This window comes from Cornus florida, unplaced genomic scaffold (genome assembly GCF_030987335.1).
Source record: "Cornus florida cultivar Cherokee Brave unplaced genomic scaffold, ASM3098733v1 CherokeeBrave_3.0.0_Hap2_Chr02, whole genome shotgun sequence".
NCBI classification, from domain to species: domain Eukaryota; kingdom Viridiplantae; phylum Streptophyta; class Magnoliopsida; order Cornales; family Cornaceae; genus Cornus; species Cornus florida.
In genome coordinates, this window is record NW_026775572.1 from 11,850,423 (window position 1) to 11,869,593 (window position 19,171).

General features: G+C 33.4%; 1 long non-coding RNA gene across 2 annotated transcripts; it reads left to right on the forward strand.

Moving 5' to 3' along the window:
- The first annotated feature begins 232 nt into the window (after window positions 1–232).
- Window positions 233–2,178, forward strand: LOC132293623 (uncharacterized). Of its 2 annotated transcripts, XR_009477869.1 has the most exons (3): window positions 239–524; window positions 632–732; window positions 1,651–2,178. It is a non-coding gene; the product is annotated as an uncharacterized LOC132293623 (long non-coding RNA). The 2 variants fall into 2 exon arrangements; XR_009477868.1 differs by lacking the exon at window positions 1,651–2,178 and having other exon boundaries at window positions 233–524; window positions 632–1,025.
- The last annotated feature ends 16,993 nt before the right edge of the window (window positions 2,179–19,171 follow it).

The window sequence follows — 19,171 nt, forward strand, 5'->3', positions numbered from 1 at the left end:
TATTGTTAAGCCCACAAAATTCACATAAACAACGATATATTGGACCATTAGACTCAATGGTTCTTATTAAAATTCGATCCAACAAAAAAGGGATTTCGTAAAATATATGATCTGCTCTACAAAGAGGCCTACATTGTGAAGCCCATAAAATTCACTCAAACCCTATCAGCTATGGACCGTTGGACCGATAGATCTAATCTAACGGTTCTAATTAAATTCGATCCAACAAAAAAGAGAACGTCTCATCGCCCTCTCTCTTGAAACCCGAAGTCCTCACCCCCTGCTACCCACCCCTTCTCTCTCTCTCTCTCTAGATCAATGGATGAGTCCCTCTCTCATCTACGTCTCACTCTTTTTCAAGCACTATTTGCAACAGCTCCCTCTTGGCGGTCATTGTCACACCGCAGGCGGCGGTGATGGTAGAGAGATCTGTGGCCGGCGAGATCACGAGCTTGAACCAAACAAAGTCCAAGGTTTGCTAAATAATGCCGAACCGAGCTCGAGCTTGAACAGGTCCGACTTTGGTGAGCTACAACTCAAATCTCAGACTCATTTGCAATCCTATTAATGTTGATTTTGTTACACTTTTGGAGAATATCACACATAAATGATACTGTAATATTTATGGTAGAGAGATCTGTGGCCGGCGAGATCACGAGCTTGAACCAAACAAAGTCCAAGGTTTGCTAAATAATGCCGAACCGAGCTCGAGCTTGAACAGGTCCGACTTTGGTGAGCTACAACTCAAATCTCAGACTCATTTGCAATCCTATTAATGTTGATTTTGTTACACTTTTGGAGAATATCACACATAAATGATGCTGTAATATTTTTTCTTTGCTGAGATGCAAAGCAAAATATAGAAGTAGTTCTACCCTAAAAAAATAAAAAAAAAATTCATATTTTAAATCTGTTATCATCAAAGCTATAGTGTATTTTATTCATAGGAAAATTGATTATGTAAAAAGCCTAAGTTCTCTATTTTGTTCCTATATAATTTTGGGGAAAAAAACTTGTATGATAAAGCATCAGATATAATATGATTTTGGTGATTACAGAGTTATCACCAAGAGTAGTTGACGGTGCAACATCAAATTAGCTTGATGTATTAGCCCCAAGTGTTGAGATTTCATTTGGGGTTATATCTCAATCAACATTTTATTATTATTATTATTATTCATATTATTATTATTCATATTATTATTATTCATATCGTAATACAAATTGTACTAGTAAAACTAATTAAAAGCGAGGCAAGGAAAGACTTCACATTTTCTCTTCTTAGGTTCTTTTCTATTTCATAATACGAATACAATACTAGTCCGACCAAAATCGGGAGTTACTTATTTTAGTCACGGCGTTTGTTTAAGGAGTATAAGTAACGGGTTTAGCCCACTCATGGTGATAATGTACACTATCCGTCATAGATATATTATTTGAGGTATTGCCCCATTAATCATGCTATTTGGTTAAAGGACCCACATCTTTTAAATGCATGGTTGGAATTAAATTCAAATTTGTTTTATGTATTTAAGGATGCATTTATTTCAGATTCATTATGTCAATTTTATTCATTTCACTTTGCTATGACTGGAAGTTTAATCTCAATATTGTTCACTATTGACTACTTTATTCTCTACCCTTTTGAAGCTCCCACAGAGCTCTTGAGGATTAAGGAAAGGGTGAATAGGAGGGCTAGTCAAACAAAAGGAAGGGCGTTTTCTTTGTGGTGAATAGGAGCACTATCTGACCATCCCAAGCCCCTAGGCTTTTTGGGATTCGGCAGGAAATCCGAAGGTTCAAGGAATGGAACAATTGGTTTCCCAACTCAAAGGGATCTTCGGCGGTGTCTTTGGTTTGCCATCCGTGTCAGATATGGTTTCTGTGTCGTTTGAAGGCGGCCAATACACCCCGAGCATAGAGCATACCTTGAATTGCAAACAAAAGAAACATAATGGTAAGTGCTTGGTCTGCGGAAATCTATATGCAACTAAGGCAAAAAGGGATGAGCACTGTAAGTCGTTTGTGAAAACTTGTCTATACAAGGTCTATCTTTATAAGTGTAGCTTAGGATGCGTTTAGTACCCTTTTTGTTTTCTGTTTTTGCAATCTTAAGAAAGCAGAAACATGATTTTGCTTTCTCAAGTGAAAATAGAAAACAGAAATGATGTTTATTAACACTTGTTGTTGTCGCAAATTTGAAAACATAAAACAATAATGTGTTTAGTAATACAACATATTTGTTACAAAATGTACATAATATTCTTTAAATTTTTTTTTTTTTTCATGGCAAGATTTTTAGGAGTTGTGATTAGAGAGGAGGGTGAGGGGGAGGGTAGATGACTTGAACACGAACTCTCAGACACAGTGAGTAACCCAACCACTCAGGCGCGACACTTGCTTCCATTAATATCAAAAAATCATAAATCATGACAATCTAATTTAAAATTATAAATCTTAAAAATACCCAATACATCATAAGTACAAAATTAGATATATTAAGACAAAAATATTTTCACCAATTATGTATATAAATACATATATATGCATGATGTATACATTTATCATGTGATATATAATATATTTAGCATATGATAATTTATTATGAATAAAAAATATTAAATAATGTATCTTATATGTAATAAAATATATATTGTGTTATAATATTGTAAATTAATTATAATTTAAAATTTACATGTAATATAATATAGATATGATATATAATAATATAAAATGTCTACTACTTAATAATTTAATAACATTATATTATATTTCAAAATTATTTTGTCACAACAAATAATTTATATTATTATTTAATACAAAAATATATATTTTTAATATAGAATATATTAAATATTGTATATTATTTTTATTTGATAAAAATATATTATATTATAATATATTTTTATCAAATAAAAATAATATACAATATTTAATATATTCTATATTAAAAATATATATTTTTGTTAACCTTTAATATGTAACTTAGTATATAACACAAATAATATGAATTTTATTTAAAATGAATAGTGCCTGTGTTACAGTGCCAAAAATATAAAAAACATCATTTTGACGTTTCTTCTTTTCTTCACAAAAATTAAAAACGTTTTCTGTTATAGAAAAACAAAAACATTTTATTGAACGCAATTTTTGTTTTTGTTTCGTCTTTTTAGAGGCAGACAACAGAAAACAAGCAACGTTTCTCGTTACTAAGCACAGCCTTATTTTTTAGTTGTTTTTGTTTTTTTGTAAGCTACACTTACACAGGTCTAGATAGACCTTGTATGCGCAAGTTTTCACAGGTGACTTGCAGTGCTCATCCCTTTTTGCCTTAGTTGCATATGGATAGATTTCCATAGACCAAGCAATTACGATTACGTTTCTTTTGTTTCAATTCAAGATATGCCAAGTGTCTCTATCGTCTTTGCTCGGGGTATTGGCCGCCTGCGCGTCATACCGAGTGATTTTGCAATTGCTTCCTAGTTTTGTACCTTTTAGGGCAGAAACGACACAGAAACTAGACCTGATGCGGATGGCGAAATGGGAGACACCGTTAGAGATCCCAGGGAGACCAATTGTTCCATTTCCTTGAACTTTCGGATTTCCGAATCCCAAAAAGCCTAGGGGCTTCGGATGGTTGGGAAAGCAAGATGTGAATGTGAACGCAAGGGGGCTTGGGATTGTCAGATGCTTGGGGAAGCGAGCTTTGAATGCAGGGAAGGGCCGCCATAAGGAATGAATGTTACAGAAAATGGGCGTTTACTGTATTAGGGTTTTTGGAAAACCCAATGCTAGCCTTATAAAAGGGTTTTTAAAATTTTCCTCTTTTATTTTTTATTTTTATTTTTTTTTATGAAAACCACGTTCCAAGAACCTTCATTTTTTTTATTTTTTATTTTTTTCCTGGCAAACAAAGCAACAATACATTACATAACAAAAGTAAAGTAGTCATCCTTTGCAAATGCAAGGATACAATCCAGACAACAAGTAACAAACATGGCAGATTTGAAAGCACTAATTGAGAGCTTGACAGCAGGAGCAATTAACACATTACTTTCAAACCATAGCTTCTGAAAGGGAAACAGCCTCGCCCAAATGAAAGCGTTAGAAAGGTGCACTATCTTTGCCTTCTTTTCCTTATTAGCATAGGAATAGGGCATAAACATTATCAGACGCCCAATGGTTTCCTTTGAAGCACTGAATACCCACCCTCCTCCTTGAACTAAAACTTGCACAACCACAGTACAAAGCTCCATTCTCTTCCAAGGTGGTTTCCGAACTTGAGGCGAGTCAAATTGCTTGAATCCTTCAGCACCAAGAGGATACCAAAAGGTATCTTCAAATAAATCGCGCAAAGTGCACTAAGAACAACAATGTTGCTTGAAGTGGGGTTTGCGGAGAGTCCAATTGGCCTGGACGTCGCACTCTAATGGCTGCATGGGCCAAGTTACTAAAACATTTACCCCACTGCAGCATAGGAACGTGTGGGCCTTGCAATCTACAGCCCAGAACCTAATGGGCCTCTTGTTGGACGAACCCAGCTACAAATAAATTGGTCTGGGCATTTGTATGGGGCGGTCAGTAGTATTGGGCTTAAATAAGGCAAATAGTCCATGTGGGCTAATGAAAAGAATAGATGTGATGTACAAAACATAGCCCATACCTGGAGACACATAATGACAAATGTGGGTCATTCTCTTTTCTCCAAAGAGTTCTACCAACACCGAGTCCCCAATACTTGCCTTCCTCAGTACGCCAATACAACATCAGCATGATGTCACATGATAAGATCAGCGCAGGGTATGGAAACTGTTCTAGACCTCTTTGACCGGTATGATGATGAGCGGAATAAATTGAATGGACAATGCTTAACTACTCATCGGCGAATAGGGTGAAGCTACTTATTCCTATGTGATCCAATAATAAAATAACACATCACTTTTAATAATAAAATAATTCACACATTTCTCTACTTTTTCGGATCAACCATTAAATAAACGTATATAGTGTTTTTAGGTGTGGATTATTTTATTAGTAAATGTGATGTATTATTTTATTATTGGATCACATAAGGATGAGTAGCTTTACCTTACTTATCAGTGAGTAATTAAACATTATCCAAATCGAATATTCCGACGAAGAGAACAAAACAGCGGCACCATCAGCTACATATAGTCATCGTTTAACTAGGCAAAACATGGGTAGCATTCAGAAACAAAAGTAATAGACTAACCATCTCCATCATCTAAGTAGTAGAAATCGAAACATGGCAACGACCGACCGTTGGAGAGCCAGCCGGCCGGTCTGCATCCCTACCATTGCCTGCCTTCGGATGGTAAGAGAGAGAAATAACCACGACGTGTTGGAATTTTTATATATGTATTTAAATAATAAAAATTATTTTATGGTCCTATGCACTACGTATTCTAAAGTAGGATTGCAATGTGATTATTAATACTTGATGGATTGGGTTTGTACTTTCCAATTTGGTGGTCTAATTGGGAGTATGATTTTATTATGTTGGATTGTGGTTTTCCAACTTATTTGGTGTGATTTATTTCTAACCGTTGATATCTAAATTTCCATGATAGGAAGGGAGATTTAGATATGCTTGTTTGTAAAGAAGTCGTCCCCCTATTATTGTTATATATAGGGGTTTTAAAACCCTTATTCAGACCTATCGTATCGACAACTTTCAGAAGGAGGTAAAACGCTCTATTTTCAGATATTTCAAAGGGCGATAAGAAATTCTCAAAGGTATCTAAAATTTAATTTTCTAATCAGGTATGATATAAAAAATCTCTCTTTAATTCATGATCAATTTTAATTTCTACTTGTTATTTGTTATGTAAACCCAACAATTGGTATTAGAGTCAGGTTAAGGTTTGTAGAAATCAAAATCAGTGAATTGAATACACATTATATATTATTTTAAATTAAGGGCAGGATAAATAAATAAATTTATATTTGATTGCAAACTGTGTACATGGGTTTTGCGCTGTTTGGATCGAAATTTGTGTTTGTTTTTTCGAATATTCGTGTATGATTTTAAAATGAATTAATTACATATTATAATCAGGTTCATTTTTTAAAATAATTTATATGTTGTTGTTTAAGCAACCAGTATGCTATATATACATATCAATTGGTTTCTTGTTGTTATGTGGTGCACGTCGAACGAAGTTTGAACAATCAATATGCTATATACAGTATATATCAATTGGTTTTCTGTTGTTATGTGCATCACGCCAAACGAGATTTTAAACAATCAATATGGTATATACAGTATATATCAATTGGTTTCCTATTGTTATGTGCATCATGCCAAACGAGATTTCGATTTTGCAATTAATCAATTTGTCTTGTAATCTGTTATGCATGCACGCCGAACGAGATTTTTTAATCAGAATGAATTTGTTATGCAATTAAGCAATTTGTTTCCTTTATAAGTTGTGCACACCAAACGAGGAACAAAACAAAAGGTCAATAAGTTTAATTGTGAAAACATATTGTGTATAATATATATTATATATATATATATATGTTTTGAATATTTAATTATTTCTTTAAATTATTCTATATATGTGAGGTATAATTTCATGTATTATTTATTAAATTGCTCATTGACTAATTGATAGAAATCCTATATAATAGTGATGAAATTGCATGACCTCATGAGTGTGCTATATATATAATTTTAATAGAATTTCTAAGGATAAGGTCTTTAATTAGGGTTTAAGAGGACCGGTAAAGTGACCGTTTCAAAAAATTAATAGTCAAAGTGAGTGATGCCAGCTAAAAGTGACACGCTCATGGAGGTTATTATTTTTTGAAATTTTAAGGCATTTGTCTTATTGAGGTCACATAGTGCACTTACTTACATGAGGATATTTGTTCTGCTAAAATGTGATCAATGTCTTAGTGTGGGATAAGTGAGTAGAATATTTGAGAGGGCTTGAATTATAACTAAATAACCCTCTTGCCAAAAGGTAGTGGAAGTGTTCAACAACAATTCAAGTATAATCAAATAGGTCTATGTGTGATTTGATCGCAAGTTTGGGGTTAACATAAAATCTAAAAGTCTGCCAAAAGGTGATTTTTAGATGGCATTTTATATGTTCCTGTAGGATAGACGAGTTTTGCATATAGTAAAACACCATGAGAAACACGAATTAAAGTAATAATCTCTAAAGTTGTGACATATTACTTTATATGTTCATTTTATTTTTTTATTTTTATTTTTTTATAATGTTATTTGATATAACATGTATTATAGTTATGGACGCTTCCGCTATTCAAAGACAGCTCACAGGGATTGAACCATTGAATGGTTCGAACTATACTACTTGGAGGACAAATGTTGATATTATATTGGGTTTCTTGGACTATGAGTTTGTACTTTATGAGGAGAAACCCGCTGCAATCACTGAAGAGTCATCTGAAGCAGTAAAGTTGTTGCATGCTAAGTGGACTAAGGCTAATACCATGGCCATCAGGTTGATCCGTGCTTCTATTGGTAAGACTATTCGTGGTGGTATTCCTGTATTTGATACTGCCAAGACGTTTCTTGATTTACTTAAGAAGCAGTTCATGGGTACCAAGAAGCAACTTCAGTATTATTATTTAACATAACTTATGTCAACCAGTTATGATGGCAGTGGTTCAGTGAGGGAGCACATCAATAAGATATGCAAGTTGGTTAATGGTTTCAGGGAGTAGGGAATCACATTTGATGATGAGTTATTGGTCCACATGGTGATCTATTCTCTGCCTAGATCTTTTGATACTTTCAGGATAAATTATAATTCACAAGAGACAAAATGGGATATTAATCAGCTATTGGCACTTTGTGTGACCGAGGAAGAGTGGCTCAAGGGTGCTAAATTTGAGTCAGCTCATCTTTCTATAAGCAGTAAAAGCAGGATTAACTTCAAGTGGAAAGGTGGCAAGAAAGGGAATTAGGCAATTCAGAAAAATGAAAAGCATGACAACAAAGGAAAAGGCATTGAGCATGCAAATAAGAATGATGAATGTTGGTTTTGTAAAAAGAAAGGACATCAAAAGAAAGACTGCTATAGCTACAAAAATTGGTTAAAGAAAAACAAAGCAGGTATGGGAGTTGCTATGGTAATATTTGAATCCAACTTAGTAAATGTGCCTAATCATACATGGTGGATTGATATGGGTGCATTTATTCATATCTCTTGTTCATCACAGGGACTTCGAAGCTAGAGAAAACCCAGGGCTGAGGAGAAATTGGTGTTGGGTAATGCTAATGCGGTTTATGTTGCAGCTGTTGGGGCGATTTCGCTAGTGTTACACATTGGTTTTTCCTTAGAGTTTCAGGATGTTCTTTATGTTCTTACTATTAGGCGTAATTTACTTTCAGTTTCAAGACTTTGGGTTTTTGGTTTTCTTTTGGTGATGGATCGGTTACTATTCATTATGGTAATAATATCGTTAAACATGGTTGTTTAGTTGATGGTTTATATCAGTTATTGTTGGATGATTCTCATATACCTGCTTCTTGTTTTTATGTAGATTTGATACCTTCCGGATCAAAATGTACTTTTATTAGAGAGGATTCATCTATGTTGTGGCATAGGAGATTGGGGCATGTCTCTCGAAAGAGACTTGAACGCTTGGTCAAAGATGAGATTATAAGACCACTAAATTTTTCAGATTTTGATTTATGTGTTGACTGTGTCAAGGGGAAGATGCAGAAGAAACGTAATTTTGAGGCTAGTCGGCTATCTAGTCTTTTACACCTTATTCATACAGATATTTGTGGTCCGTTTCCTACCGCTTCTCGAGGAGGACAAAGGTATTTTATTACCTCTACTAATGATTTCTCAAGGTATGCTTATTTGTACCTAATACACCAAAAGTCCGATACACTTAACATGTTTAAGATCTATCAGACTGAAGTTGAAAAACAGTTAAACAAAAAGATTAAAATTGTAAGATCGGACCGAGTTGGTGAGTATTATGGGATAATGGACCAGGAAGGTGTGAATCATGGTCCTTTTGTCACGTACTTCAAGGAGTAAGGTATAGTGCCACAGTATACCACACCTGGTTCTCCTGAACAAAATGGAGTTGCATAGAGGAGAAACCGCACCTATCAAGATGTTGCTCACAGTATGATGAGCCATTCTTCACTACCTGAGAACTTTTGGGGAGAAACTCTTAAAACGGCAGTTTATATTCTTAATAGGGTGCTATGTAAATCAGCTCCTGAAATACCTTTCAAGCTTTGGACAGGTCGTAGACTTAGACTTCGATATTTGCATGTGTGGGGATGTCTTGCAGAGGCAAAGTTGTACAATCCTAATATTAAGAAGTTTGATCCCCGCACTGTTACTTGTCATTTCATTGGGTATCCTGAGAGATCATTTGGTTACAAATTTTATTGTCCCTCTAGACCTATGGAGATTGTTGAGACTAGTCATGCAAAATTTATTAAGAATGACGAGTCCAATGGGAGTTTGGATCATCGTACTTTCTCTTTTACAGAGGAACAATCTTCTGTGCATATTCCATTTACTACAGATTTAATTCTAACTTCAGTGATTCCATTCAGAGCTCATAGTCCCACCCTTTTAGTTATTCCTCGCATGCAGCCTCTTGCTTCAACTTTTGATCCATTTTCTGAGCTTGATCAACTTAGAAGATCTTTTAGAATTCGGAGATCCGCTATACCTGATGACTTTGAGGTGTATGTTAGTGAGGTTGACATTGGCGAACATGAGGATCTAACTTCATTTAATGAAGCCATGGAGAGTCACGAATCTTCTAGTTGGATAGATGCTATGAAAGATGAAATGCACTTTATGGATGTTGATGGGGTGTGAGAGCTTGCTGATTTACCTATAGATCGTAATGCAGTGGAGTGCAAACGGGTTTTTAATACCAAGAGGGATTCACTTGGAAATATTGATAGATATAAAGCTAGATTGGTGGCTAAAGGTTTCAAGCAGAAGCCAGGTGTTGATTTCTCTGAGACTTTCTTTCCAGTTTCATCAAAGAATTCTTTGAGAGTCATTCTTGCTATTGTTGCATATTATGATCTTGAGTTGCATCAGATGGATGTAAAGACAGCATTCCTTAACGGAGACCTTGAGGAAGAGATATACATGTTTCAACCTGAAGGTTTTGTGGTTAAGGGACATGAACGTCAAATGTGTAAATTAACGAAATTAATTTATGGGCTTAAACAAGCTTCACGACTGTGGTACTTGAAATTTAATGAAATGATTACTAGCTATGGGTTTAAGGAGAATGTTGGAGACAAATGCATATATTTCAAGGTCAGTGGGAGTCGTTTTATTATTCTTGTGTTATATGTTGATGATATCTTACTAGCTAGCAATGACATTCATGCGATACATGATACGAAGAATTTTTTATCAAGTTATTTTGATATGAAGGATATGGGCAATGCTGAGTTTATCCTGGGTATTAGGATTCATAGAGATCGCACGACATGCATATTTGGTTTATCTCAAAAGGCATATATTAATAAAATTTTAAAAACTTTTGGGATGACAAATTGTGCACCTGGTGAGGTTCCAGTTGTAAAAGGGGATATTTTTTCAGAGGAACAATGTCCTAAGAATGAGATTGAGAAATGTAAAATTGATGTCACCGCATATGCGTCTGCAGTTGGAAGTGTGATGTATGCTATGACGTGCATTAGACCAGATATTAGTTATGTGGTTGGGTTGCTTGGAAGATTTCAGCAAAATCCAGGTATTGCTCATTGGAGGGCGGTGAAGAAAGTTTTAAGGTATCTTCAGATAACAAAAGAGTTTTTCTTGGTGTACAGGAAATCAGATTGTTTGGAAATAGTTGGTTATTCTGATTCGGACTTTACAGGTTGTTTGAGTAGTAGAAAATCCACTTCTGGATATATTTTTATGTTGGCTCAGGGAGCTGTATTATGGAAAAGCTGTAAGTAATCCATTATCACAGATTCAACTACGTATACAGAGTTGATCAGATGTTATGAAACGCCAAACGTGCCAAGTGGTTGAAACAGTTTATTGCGAATTTAAAGGTTGTGGACTCCATACACAAGCTTTTAATAATTTTCTATGATAATGAAACTGTCACAAAATATGTGAAAAATGAAAAATTGACCAAGCGTAATATGCACATAGATGTAAGTACCTTTACGTGTGCGAGAAGGTTAAACAAGGTATTATTGAGATTCCTCATATAGATACAACAAGGATGATTGCAGATCCTCTCATTAAAGGTCTTCAGCCAAAAATATTTATAGAATACATGATTCGGATGGGTATTCAAGAGTCATTGTGTTATGATGTCTGATTTCTCTATTACATCATGTTACATTGCAGTTATTTTTCTTTCAGTTTATTTACACCTTACGGTGACAGTTATTTGCATGAAAATAAAGTTATGATGCATCATCATTATTATCATTACATTGTTGTATATGATATGTGCACGTGTTATTCTTATTGCCGGATAGTGGTATTTCACTCATGAAGTTGTTTGGGCTAAATGTGAAATTGGCACCACATTGGTAAATCCAAACATAACTACTAAAGTTTGCCTGTGGGAGTGTTAACGCTCTATGAGGATAGCTTGGGTTAGATATGAGATTGGCTCCATATCGGTAAACCCTCACACTGAACAGAAGGTTGGCGGTTTGCTGTAATATGTTCAGGTGACATACCGCAATGGTATGAAGCAAGACGGATAGTGAGGTGTGCGTTTAGACCACATGCAGTTTGCATATCTCATGAAATACAGTAAAAACCACTATATTTGCTTGAATCCTAGATGGAATCGGTTTTGAGACCATTGAACTGTTTAGAATAATATATTACTTGTTTATGCATTCATGATCCACTATTGAGAAAATTTATGGGGAGAGTGTTCTAAAGTTTCAATTCATCAATTTCGATAATTGTGTTTTCTAAATAAAAATGAGTGGCCGCTCATCTTTTATAAAGTGTGTTGTAATCCATAGTGTCACTTTACAAAATTTAGAGTGCATAGACCAAGTGGGAGATTGTTGGAATTTATATATATATATATATTTAAATAATAAAAATTATTTTACGGTCCTATGCACTACGTTTTATAAAGTAAGTTTGCAATGTGATTATTGATACTTGATGGATTGGGTTTGTACTTTCCAATTTAGTGGTCTAATTAGGAGTATGGTTTTATACCGTTAGATTGTGGTTTTCCAACTTATTTGGTATGATTTATTTATAACCATTGATATCTAAGTTTCTATGATAGGAAGGGAGACTTAGATATGTTTGTTTGTAGAGAAGCCGTCCCTCCTGTTGTTGTTATATATAGGGCTTTCAAAACTCTTATTCAGACCTATCGTATCAATAATTTTCAGAAAGAGGTAAAACGCTCTATTTTCAAATCTCTTAAAGGGGGATAAGGAATTCTCAAAGGTATCTAAAGTTTAATTTTCTAATAAGATATGATATCAAAAACCTCTCTTTAATTCATGATCAATTTTGATTTATATTTGTTATTTGTTATGTAAACCCAGCACGACGAACCCATGGTGCAAAAAAGAAAAAAAAGAAAGATTGTAACGAAAAGGATCACCAAAGAAACTTCTCCATTCCTGGATAAAAAGTATAGATCGTGGAACCCTCATCATAAAGATTTTCGATGCTCCAAAAGCCATAAAGGAGCCCCCTGATCTCAAACGTTATCAGCCTGTCACACACACTGACAGTGGTAGGCTGAGACACACCATAAAGCAAGAACTGGAGTGTAGATGGAAACCATCCAAAGACCCACAAACTAGCATGGAGAATCTCCGAACTCCGATACTCTGATGAAACACAGAACTTCTACTTAGAGAGGAACTGGAGACTGGTGATTAACCTCTCTCTACCCCTCCCTTAAATCTTGTCTTAATTAAAATGAGCTTAACAAGAAGCCAAAAATACATTGAACTAAAAATAATATTTCTTTGACATTTAAATCATTAGATGAATCATTAAACTTGGTGTCGTATAATACTTAAAAATTAGGAGTAACTAAGTATAAATTATCTTCCAATATTGCACCAGAAAAAAACTTTATTTGAAAAAACTTTTATTTTCAAAAGAAAATGGTCAAGTTTATTTCATAAGGTAAAAAGTCCAAAAATGAGGTTTGTCTCCAAATTCGGTGCAAATAGATAATTCTTTCCATATCAAAACTCCCCCCATCACTTAACTGCAAAATCACCATTTTCATAGCAACTCTTACTAGTGACCCAAGATACAGGTATAGTCCCTCATTATTAAGTTTTTCGATTTACCTGCAACATTTGCATAAAATGCAAATATTGTTAGTGGTTCCCAAATCTACTAATCAGGAATCCAGTAGATTATACCACATAACATGACTTAATCACAAATATATCAATATCCATCTTACCACATACTTAGCATAATTTCTCGTATAGTGCTCCTATTCACCACAAAGAAAACGCCCTTCCTTTTGTTCAACTAGCTCTCCTATTCACCCTTTCCTTAATCCTCAAGAGCTCTTTGGGAGCTTCTAAAGGGTAGAGAATAGAATAGTCAATAGCTAACACAATATTGAGATTAAACTTCCAGTCCAATTGGGTTAGTCAATTTGTTTTCTTAAGAAAAATAATATCAAGAATAAAATTGACATAATTGTGATACCCCCGGATTTCTGAATGCGGGTTGGCCAGGCCCACGCCCGAATACCCGAGGATATAAAAACAAATAGATAATAAACGAACACAGAGTACAAAAGAATAAAGAAGAATAAATAAAATGCTGACAAGAAACTAAAATGATAATCTAATAATAAACCTCATAATGTATTTCCATTAATTAATAAACTCTTCTGATATAACTGATCCTCTAAAATACAACTCGGGAATCCATACTGTGTGGACCCCTAGAAAATCCGAACTAAACAAATGATAGCAATAACTGTCTAAATCAGGAAACTGAATCATAAAAGAACTTCTATGTAGCATCGGAAGAATGAAGTAGACTGATCCCCGCTTAGCACGAACAACCTCTACTCCTGACGAACACCTGAAAGATAATGGTGGGTCAGGCCCACAAACAAATTCTACTCTACTACAGTCCAAGCAGAGATCCGATACACGTATACATCCTAGTCAATCCAACAGTAACTAGTAGTCCGTATATATATATATACACACTAAATGAACCTCACTAGAGTATAGGGTTGTCTCAACCTGAATAGTAGGCAACATGCAAAACGCACATATAGTGGGCATGAGTACCTAGACCTACCAGGGTACACAACTACATTATATCTAGCTACACATCCCTGGCAATATATGCGCCCTAACCACTGATCTTGAGACTCAAGCTCATATCATGACACCATACTTATATATATAAAATCTAGTAACCATCCTATCCAGTATAAATTAATCCTCCATAAGTCATTCAACTTGTTCAGCTGACCTGACTTGAATATAAGTAGGATTTAACATTTTAGTTAATTCATTCCCTTATATAATAAATTAATCCTTCATAAGTCATTCAACTTGTTCAGCTGACCTGACTTGAATATAAATAGGATTTAACATTTTAGTTAATCCATTCCCTTATATAAAATAGGTAGGACTTAACTGATAAGTTAATCCGTCCCTAGAATGCCACCGTCCCATACCGGTGCATTAAACCACACAATCCAACAATTGATGTAACAATTAAGGAAATACATCAAACAATCCAGAAATAGTTATGATAATATGATATCAAGTTATCACAAAATAGGAATGACTTATTATTTATTTAAGATTCCTATATCATATGTCCTACACAAACTGAATCTTATACATGATGATATTTTATTATACTGTCAAATAAGCATTCTCCATATCCAATTCATCCTACACATTTAATCTTAATTGTTAAAACATTTTAAAAGATTAAATCCATTCGTTTGTTTAAAACATTCAAATAGAAAACATCATTATGATTGAGTCTATTTAAATTTATTTAAACCCAAACCTAGTTCCTATTTAATGTTCAGGAATCCTAGGCATGTTTCTACGTTCCATCATTCCACAGATATGAAAAATACATAATGTAAACATATAAAAATTCACACCGAAAATCACATCAAAATCATGCATTTATCAATTTATAACACAAGAATAGATATGAACCAATTTCATAAAACCTATGTTCTAATCCAATTAAACATGCATAATTATTTAATTTTATGTGTTTAATAAATCCTAGAATTTCCTAGGCATGTATAGAAATACGAATTAAAGGGAAAGAGATAGAAGAAGAACTTGCCTTAAACTTTCGGATCGAAAGTTAAATTTCTTTTTCTTTGATCTTCTCTCTACAGGGTTTTTTTCCTCCTTTCCTCTCTAACTCTCTCTCTAGAATGCATCACGTGAATATTTCTAACCCTCTTTTACAACCTATAACTATATATTTATAGGCTAAATAAAATAACCCTAACCCTTTTCCCAATCCAAGTCAACTTAAAAAAATAAATATTAAAATATTAAAAAGGTAAGTAAAATATGTTACGTATATAATTTATGTACATCTTTATTAAATAAATAAATTATAAACATTCCATTATTTATTAATGGATTATTCAATAATACTTAAGTTACCATAATATTATAAAGTAACTTAAAACATAACACGTATCAAATCTATGTATATTTTTATTATTTAAATATAAAACATATACATCAGATTAAATATTACTACCTAAATTACCATAAAAGTAATTAATAAATTACTTTCCCTTTTATATATATTAAAAAAGTAAGTAAAATATGTTACGTATATAATTTATGTACATCTTTATTAAATAAATAAATTATACACATTCCATTATTTATTAATGGATTATCCAATAATACTTAAGTTACCATAATATTATAAAGTAACTTAAAATATAACACGTATCAAATCTATGTATATTTTTATTATTTAAATATAAAACATATACATCAGATTAAATATTACTACCCAAATTACCATAAAAGTAATTAATAAATTACTTTCCTTTTTATATATGTATGTAATATATATCTATATATATACATACACAATTATCCATGGGTAATAATCCATACACATCCAACCTCCTATCCAAGTAGTTCATGAGACTCAATTGATTGACCCATTACTACTAACCTTAACCATAAAAGAAAAAATAAAATAAAATAATAAAAAAAGAAAACATTTAATTTACAATTAATCAAAACACCATTTAAGTACATAATCTAATTAAACAATCAACACATAGACAAATACAAATAATAAATAGACACATAATCAAATAATCAAGTAATACCTAATTCAATTAAACACATAAACAATTAGTTAAATAATCAATTAAATAATTAAATTTATAATTAAAATAAATAAATAAATACCGAGATTATCCTTTTAAAATTAGGAGTATTACAATAATGAATTTGAAATAAATGCATCTCGCATACATAAAATAAATGTGAATTTAATTCCAACCATGCATTTAAAAGATATAGGTCCTTTAACCACATAGCGTGACTAATGGGCACCTCAAATAATATATCTAGGACGGGGAGTGTACATTATCACTATTAGTGGGCTAAACCCGTTACTTATACTCCTTAGACAAACGCCGTGCCTGAAATAAGTAACTCCCGATTTTGGTCCGCCTTTCTAAAATTACATAATATTCGTAATATTGCCTGGCTAGTTGAAAATTCAAATGCCCACCTCAACAGCCAATTGACCCTTTGAAAAGTCAATAATAATAATAATAAAAAAAAGAAATCCCACGTGGCCAAAGTTCTCAATAAATATAACTAGCTTCCGAGTAGTACACACGAGATCTAACTAAAACCTTGATGCCACCCTGACTCTAAAGAAAATCCTAACATCATGCAATGTCACCAAGCCTTGAAGACGCCACTTTTGTATCCAAAAACTTTGACATCATAATAGCTTTTAGTCATGGTTCGTAATTGTAATGTAATGGATTCAGAAAAATGTCGGTATAAATCGATCGATTTATAGAGGTATGTAACGGTGTTTGATTTTTAAAAAATTATTACAAATCGAACGATATGTCGCGTATTTGTTGATACGGTAAACCGTGCATTGAGTCCAAAAAAAACACTAATATCGTGCCAGACCACCATATCTTGAGGGAGCCATTTTTAAGTCAAAAAGCTCTAATGGCATGACATGTTAGAAAACTTTGAGATAATGACTCGATCCTCTCTCGTGATGCTCATCGCACCTCAAGAGTATCACCCTTACGCTTAAGAGAAGAACTTGCACAACAATAAATTGACATGTGGCACTTTGCAATCTTGGGTTAAAGTTGTGGAGTATGGGACGAGATAAAGAATTAAAGATAAGGAAGTCTCATATACTTACAACAACAATACGAGAATTTTGGATCAGTGGATGAGAAATCAAAATAAATGCCCAATACAAGTGATGGACGTAACCAAAAGAATAACGAACCCGTGACAAATACATTTACCATCACCATTAAAACTTTATGAATGCATTTAATATCTGCATTAGAATCTTAACCCGACACATGAAGGCATGGCTAAAAGAGAGACTTGACCCCTTGGGTGTCTTTAGGTACACCAACTAGGTCAATAACCTCTAAAGTATTACCCAAAAAAATCTAGGACTATAAATATCAATACCAGGGGCAGGCATTAAGGGCAGAGGGAATTCAAGGATCAACTCCCATAACAACAAAGATCTATCACACAAAAAAACATTCCTACCTTACCATAACTTTCATTGACTAGTTTACTTCTCTTCATCCTATCATCTCGTTGGATACCTCACATTTGTGTGTTTGATATCTTCATTTATGTCATCTCATTCAGTGCTTCAATACAGGATCCCCGCAATAATTTTCCTATTGAAACTATATTTGAACATAAGGCCACCACCACTCAGTTGCAAGTTAGTAAAGTGCCTAGTAAGATGGCCCACCACATCATTCACACGTGGAGTACGCATATCATTTCTATACTAAGTTTCTCTCGCCAACATGACTAGAAGTGTAATTCAGGGTCGACCTTAGATATAAAATCTTTAATATTAACTCAATTCAACCTATTTTCAACCCAAGCCGAACTCATTTTTAATTTTTTAAGCTCGGGCTAAATTTGAACTTATAACTCAAGTTGACATTCCATGTTAGATTTTGAGTTGTTATAATAATAAATGAAATAATCTTAATTTTTTTATAACTAAAATAATAGAAGATATTAGCGTGACATAACAAGAAATAAATGAAAAGTTAATAACTTCAATATTTCGTATATTTTACAAGGAAGTGAAGTCACTAAATCGCCAATCACATGCAACCAGCACAAATATAAATATATATACATATATAATATTACAGATATATTTCGAATTCAATGTTTGGGACAGGCTAGAGTTAACCTTTGGATTGCTGACACAATAACCCAAGATCTCTGAAATGAAATCGAGTGTTTACTTTTCTATTTAAATCTGCACCAAATTATAATTCTTCTTACTTTTCTTAATTCTCTCACTTTTCTTAAGAAATGAGAGGTAATACTATTTGAATCAAATAATTGGTGGTGAGTCTTATAAATTCGGAATTTATATTCGTTTGAAGTGGAATTTATTTTTAAGGCACAGTCAAATCTTGCTATCAAATGTTGATAATTCAGTTTTAAGTTTTGAATATAGATACTTAAATAGCAAAACTTAACTGAGCAAAAAGGCATAACTTAACTGAGCAAAAAGGCCACCCACTCGCTGCAGAAGAGTGCTTACCTGGATTAATGAAGATAACCCTCTCTTGCGATAGGGAACTACTTGAAGAATAATGCTGAATTGGTTATAACTGGGTATATATATATATATATATATTTTTTTTTTCAATATATAAATAGGTATAGTGGAGTCCATGTTATGCTTGAGTATTACTATTGACTACAACTAGTAGTAACACAATTACAATCCATATGCAGAAACTCCACAGCTAATAACTGCTACGGTGCTACCAAACCTACTAGTACTAGTTTATATTTTTTATTAAATTTACAATAATACCCCTATGCATGTAAATCTACTTTTTGAACTCCTTGCACATCCACTTCAGAGATGACAGAGTGTCCTTCTTGGCT